Source organism: Arachis ipaensis, chromosome B1, assembly GCF_059453495.1.
Source record: "Arachis ipaensis isolate K30076 ecotype BB chromosome B1, ASM5945349v1, whole genome shotgun sequence".
NCBI classification, from domain to species: Eukaryota; Viridiplantae; Streptophyta; class Magnoliopsida; order Fabales; family Fabaceae; genus Arachis; species Arachis ipaensis.
Window position 1 is genome coordinate 59,827,047 of NC_142436.1, and position 7,397 is coordinate 59,834,443.

Below are 7,397 nucleotides of genomic sequence, written 5' to 3' on the forward strand. Positions count from 1 at the left end.
AACTTGCTGATGGCTCCATTAAATACCCATCAGGCGTGATTGAAGACATGATTGTCAGAGTTGGGCCATTCACCTTTCCCACTGACTTTGTAGTGCTGGAAATGGAGGAGCACAAGAGTGCTACTCTCATTCTAGGAAGACCCTTCCTAGCAACTGGACGAACCCTCATTGATGTCCAACAAGGGGAAATAACCCTGAGAGTCAATGATGATGAGTTTAAGTTGAATGCTGTCAAAGCCATGCAGCATCCAGACACATCAAAAGACTGCATGAAAGTTGATTTTATTGACTCTTTGATAGAAGAGATCAACATGGCTGAGAGTCTCGAATCAGAGTTGGAAGACATCTTTAAAGATGTTCAGCCTGATTTGGAGGATTCAGAGGAGATTAAAGAGCCTCTGAAATTTCCTCTGGAAGAGGAAAAACCTCCTAAACCCGAGCTCAAACCATTACCACCATCCCTGAAATATGTATTTCTGGGAGAAGGTGACACTTTTCCAGTGATCATAAGCTCTGCTTTAAATCCACAGGAAGAGGAAGCACTTATTCAAGTGCTAAGGACACACAAGACAGCTCTTGGGTGGTCCACAGGTGACCTTAAGGGCATAAGCCCATCTAGATGCATGCACAAAATCTTATTGGAGGATAATGCTAAACCAGTGGTTCAACCACAGAGGCAGCTAAATCCAGCCATGAAGGAAGTGGTGCAGAAAGAGGTCACCAAATTACTAGAGGCTGGGATTATTTATCCTATTTCTGATAGCCCCTGGGTGAGCCCTGTCCAAGTCGTCCCAAAAAAGGGAGGCATGACAGTGATTCATAATGAAAAAAATGAACTGGTTCCTACAAGAACAGTTACAGGGTGGCGCATGTGTATTGACTACAGAAGGCTCAATACAGCCACCAGAAAGGATCATTTTCTTTACCATTCATAGACCAGATGCTAGAAAGACTGGCAGGTCATGATTATTACTGCTTTCTGGATGGCTACTCAGGCTATAACCAGATTGCAGTAGATCCCCAGGATCAAGAGAAAACAGCATTCACATGTCCATCTGGAGTGTTTGCTTATAGAAGGATGCCATTTGGGCTGTGTAATGCACCTGCAACCTTCCAGAGATGCATGCTTTCTATCTTCTCTGATATGGTGGAAAAATTTCTAGAAGTCTTCATGGATGACTTCTCAGTATATGGAGACTCATTCAGCTCCTGTCTTGATCACCTGAAACTTGTTCTGAAGAGATGCCAAGAGACCAACCTAGTTTTAAACTGGGAAAAATGTCACTTCATGGTGACTGAAGGGATTGTCCTTGGGCATAAAATCTCAAACAAGGAAATAGAGGTGGATCAAGCAAAAATAGAGGTAATTGAAAAATTACCACCACCTGCCAATGTTAAGGCAATCAGAAGCTTTCTGGGGCAGGCAGGATTCTATAGGAGGTTTATAAAGGATTTTTCAAAAATCGCAAAACCTCTGAGTAATCTGCTAGCTGCTGACACGCCATTTGTGTTTGACACAGAGTGTCTGCAGGCGTTTGAAACACTGAAAGCTAAGTTGGTCACAGCACCAGTTATTTCTGCACCAGACTGGACATTACCATTTGAGCTAATGTGTGATGCCAATGATCACACCATTGGTGCAGTATTGGGACAGAGTCATGACAAGCTTCTGCACGTCATTTATTATGCTAGTCGCATTTTAAATGATGCCCAGAAAAATTACACAACCACAGAAAAAGAATTACTTGCAGTGGTTTATGCCATTGACAAGTTCAGATCATACTTAGTAGGATCAAAAGTGATTGTGTATACTGACCATGCTGCTCTTAAATATCTACTCACAAAGCAAGATTCAAAACCCAGGCTCATCAGATGGGTGTTGCTTCTGCAAGAGTTTGATATAGAAATAAGAGACAGAAAAGGGACAGAGAACCAAGTGGCTGATCATCTGTCCCGGATAGAGCCAGTAGAAGGGACGTCCCTCCCCTCTCTTGAGATCTTTGAAACTTTTCTGGATGAGCATTTATTTGCCATTCAGGAAACACCATGGTTTGCCGATATTGCAAACTATAAAGCTGCAAGGTTCATACCCAAAGAGTACAACAGGCAACAAAAGAAAAAATTAATCACTGATGCAAAGTACTACTTGTGGGATGAACCCTATCTCTTTAAGAGATGTACAGACGGAATAATCCGTAGGTGTGTTCCTAGAGAAGAAGCACAGAGGATCCTATGGCATTGCCATGGATCTCAATATAGAGGCCATTTCGGAGGTGAGCGAATAGCCACCAAGGTCCTCCAATGTGGCTTCTATTGGCCCACACTCTATAAAGATTCCCGAGAGTTTGTACGTAACTGTGACAGTTGCCAAAGAGCTGGTAATCTGCCTCATGGTTACGCCATGCCTCAACAAGGAATCTTGGAGATTGAGTTGTTTGACGTATGGGGAATTAACTTCATGGGACCTTTCCCACCATCATTCTCAAACACTTATATTCTGGTGGCAGTTGACTATGTATCAAAATGGGTTGAGGCCATTGCCATACCCACCAATGATACTAAAACAGTGCTGAAGTTCCTCCAGAAATATATCTTCAGCAGGTTTGGGGTCCCTAGAGTACTAATCAGTGATGGGGGCACTCACTTCTGCAACAAACAGCTTTACTCTGCCATGGTTCGGTATGGGATTCGCCACAAGGTGGCGACGCCATATCATCCACAGACTAATGGACAAGCTGAAGTCTCTAACAGAGAGCTAAAAAGAATCCTAGAACGAACTGTAAATACCCGTAGAAAGGATTGGGCAAGAAGCTTGGATGATGCTCTGTGGGCATACAGAACAGCATTCATGACTCCTATAGGGACTTCTCCATACCAACTGGTCTATGGTAAGGCATGTCACCTGCCCGTGGAACTGGAACATAAAGCCTACTGGGCAACCAGATTCTTGAACTTTGATGCCAAATTAGCTGGAGAAAAAAGATTGCTCCAGCTAAATGAGCTAGAGGAATTCAGATTCACTGCTTTCGAAAATGCCAAGCTTTATAAAGAAAAATAAAAAAAGTGGCATGACAGAAAGCTGTCATCTAGAATCTTTGAACCAGGACAAAAGGTTCTGTTGTTCAACTCTAGGCTCAGGCTATTCCCCGGGAAACTGAAGTCCCAGTGGAGGGGACCGTATGTGATTACAAGTGTATTACCATATGCTTATGTGGAGCTTCAAGATATTGATTCTGATAAAAAGTTCATTGTCAATGGACAGAGAATCAAGCATTATCTTGAAGGCAATGTTGTGCAAGAGTGCTCAAGGCTGAAGCTAGACTAAAAGCTCAGCAAAGTCCAGCTAAAGACAATAAAGAAGGGCTTGCTGGGAGGCAACCCAGCCATGGGGCATCAATCCTCTAAGCATTTTGCCCTATTTTTATTTTTATTTGTTTGTTTATATAAAGTTCACTGATCCTAAGGTAAAGAGTCAATTGTATAAGTTCACAGGGTTACAGAAGGATTCTGCACACAAAACAGAAAAAAAGAGCTCACTGGCAAGAAAATGCCAGTAAAAGTCTGTTTTGGGCGTTCAACGCCCAACATAAGCATCCACTGGGCGTTGAACGCCAGTGAGGATAGCCATCTGGGCGTTAAACGCCAGAAAGAAGCTCTTTCTGGGCGTTTAATGCCAGATTTACAGCATTCTGGGCGTTCAGAAAAACGCCCAGTAACAAAGGAATTCCTGGCGTTCAACGCCAGAAAGAAGCAGCAGCTGGGCGTTGAACGCCCAGGAGAGGCAGCATTTGGGCGCTGAACGCCCAAAACATGTAGCGTTTGGGCGTTCAAACGCCAGGATGGTGGGGAGGAGGTAAATTCATTTTTCTTCATATTTTTTCATTCTAATCTTAATTTTCATACTTCAATTCATGATTTCTTGCATAAACATGTTAAGAACCCTGATTTCTAAAATCCCTAATTTCTAAAAACCCTACCTTAAAAATATCAAATATATCTTAATCCATAAGCACCAACCCTCTTTTTCAATCCAATTCAACTCTTTTTCAAATTTTCAAAACAAATCTATCTTTTTACTCTAAAATCCTCTCAACTAATATCTTTTTCAAATCTTCACATTATCTTTTTCAAAAATTAGATTTATCTTTTTCAAAAATCTTTCATATCTTTTCAATTTTAAACTATATCCTCTCTTATCATATCTTTTATCTTATCTTTTCCAAATCAATCTTTTTTATCATATCTTATCTAAATTTTCGAACCCACCCCCCTCCCTTTAAATATGGGTTCGGCCTCCCTCCCCTTCCATCTACAATTGCACCTAGCTCTCCTTCTATCCATCTCCTTTCTTTTCCTTTGCTTGAGGACAAGCAAACCTCTAAGTTTGGTATGTTTATCCGTGATCACTAAGAGCATGGCTCCTAAGGAAAAACAACCCACTTCAAGAGGCAAGAAAGAGAGCGTTCCAAAACCACTTTGGAATCAAGGGAAGTTCTTATCTAAAGAACATTCAGACCATTATTATAAAATAATGGGTCTAAGATCAGTGATCCCGGAAGTTAGATTCGATCTAAAAGAAGACGAATATCCGGAGATCCAGGAGCAAAACCGAATCAGGAACTGGGAGATCCTAGCCAATCCTGAAACGAAAGTGGGAAGGAATATGGTCTAGGAGTTCTACACTAATATGTGGCATACAGACAGGCAAAGACTATCTGGATCTTATATCTATGACTATCGAACCATGGTCAGAGGAAAGATTATTCATACCCACCCTGACAAGATTAGAGAGATCTTAAAGCTACCTCAGCTGAAAGATGATCCAGACTCCTTCAATAGGAGAATGATGAGAACAAACAAGAGCCTGGATAAGATTCTAGAGGACATATGCATCCCTGGAGCCAGGTGGACCACCATCACGAAGGGTGTTCCTAATCAACTCAAAAGAGAAGATCTCAAACCAGTGGCCAGAGGCTGGTTGGACTTCATTGGGCATTCTCTGCTGCCCACTAGCAACCGTTCTGAAGTCACTGTTAAAAGAGCAGTGATGATCCATTGCATCATGATGGAAAAAGAAGTGGAAGTTCATCAACTGATTTCAACTGAATTCTACAAAATTGCTAACAAAAATTCTAAAGAGGCCAGGTTGGCTTACCTAAGCTTGATTTCTCTGCTCTGCAAGGACGCTGGAGTAAGGATGGGAATAACTGAGTATATCTCAATTGAGAAACCAATCACCAAAGCATCAATGGAAAAACAACAAGCACAGGATGACCCTATCAAGAAGAAAACACAGGAATTTCTCCCAGAAATCCCTCAATCTGAATATTGGGAGTATCTTGAAACATCAGTTACCAAGATGCAAGAAGCTATGGAACAAATAATAAAGGAACAGAAGGAACAAAGTCAAATTCTTTGCTACTTGATTAAAGAACAGGAAGAGCAAGGGCGTGACTTGAGGGAATTAAAGCGCCAGAAGTTATCTCTTGAAGGACCAGGCACCCCACAGATCCGAGGAACATCCACTTCCCAGAACAAAGGTTGTTAAATTCCAATTTCTGCTTTAACTCTGTGATAGTTGTCGTTATAGGAGTTTACCTTAGGAGTCATATAATAGTAATTAGTGTCTATTTTGATTTTATCTCCAATTAAGTTATAGTCTATTTTTCTCATCATCAGCAAACATGAATAAAATAGCAGATCTTTTGAATAAGAGGCAATAAAATTCGAGTTTTAATAAGAAAAAATTCTAATTAGTAACATGTGGTGGCAATGCTTTCTGTCTTCTGAATGAATGCTTGAACAGTGCATATATCTTTTGAATTTGTTGTTTAAGACTGTTAAATATGTTGGCTCTTGAAAGAATGATGAACATGAGACATGTTATTGATAATCTGAAAAATCATAAAAATGTTTCTTGAAGCAAGAAAAAGCAGCAAAGAACAACGCTTGCAGAAAAAAATATATAGAAAGAAAAAGAAAAGCAAGCAGAAAAAGCCAAAAGCTCTTAAAACCAAAAGGCAAGGGTAAATAAAAAGGATCCCAAGGCTTTGAGTATCAGTGGATAGGAGGGCCTAAAGGAATAAAATCCTGGCCTAAGCGGCTAAACCAGGCTGTCCCTAGCCATGTGCTTGTGGCGTGAAGGTGTCAAGTGAAAACTTGAGACTAAGCGGTTAAAGTCAAGGTCCAAAGCAAAAAGAAGAGTGTGCTTAAGAACCTTGGACACCTCTAATTGGGGACTTTAGCAAAGCTGAGTCACAATCTAAAAGGGTTCACCCAATTATGTGTCTGTGGCATTTATGTATCCGGTGGTAATACTGGAAAACAAAGTGCTTAGGGCCACGGCCAAGACTCATAAAGTAGCTGTGTTCAAGAATCATCATACTGAAATAGGAGAATCAATAACACTATCTGAATTCTAAGTTCCTATAGATGCCAACCACTCTGAGCTTCAATGGATAAAGTGAGATGCCAAAACTGTTCGGAAGCAAAAAGCTACTAGTCCCGCTCATCTAATTAGAATCTGAGCTTCACTCAAAAACTCTGAGATATTATTGCTTCTTGACTTATTAGTCTTCTATTTTATTTGTCTAGTTGCTTGAGGACAAGCAACAGTTCAAGTTTGGTGTTGTGATGAGCGGATATTTATACGCTTTTTGGGGTTAATTTCACATAGATTTTAGTATATTTTAGTTAGTTTTTTGTTTATTCTCTTTAGTTTCTAGGCAAATTCATATTTCTGGACTTTACTATGAGTTTGTGTGTTTTTCTATAATTTCAGGTATTTTCTGGCTGAAATTGAGGGAGCTGAGCAAATATCTGATTCAGGCAGAAAAAGGACTGCTGATGATGTTGGATTCTGACCTCTTTGCACTCAAAATGCAATTTCTGGAGCTACAGTAGTCCAAATGGTGCGCTTCCAATTGCGTTGGAAAGTAGACATTCAGGGCTTTCCAGAAATATATAATAGTCTATACTTTGCTCAAGGATAGATGACGTAAACTGAAGTTCAACGCCAGTTCCATGCTGCTGTCTGGCGTCCAGCAACAGAAACAAGTTACAAAGTGGAGTTCAACGCCAGAAAACAGGTTACAACCTGGCGTTGAATGCCCAAAACAGCCCAGGCACGTGAGAAGCTTTAGTCTCAGCCCCAGCACACACCAAGTGGGCCCCAGAAGTAGATTTTTCTGCACTATCTGTCATAGTCTACTCATTTTTTGTAAACCTAGGTTACCAGTTTAGTATTTAAACAACTTTTAGAGATTTATTTTGTATCTCATGACATTTTTAGATCTGAATTTTGTACTCTTTGACGGCATGAGTCTCTAAACTCCATTGTTGAGGGTGAGGAGCTCTGCTGTGTCCTGATGAATTAATGCAAGTAATTCTGTTTTCCA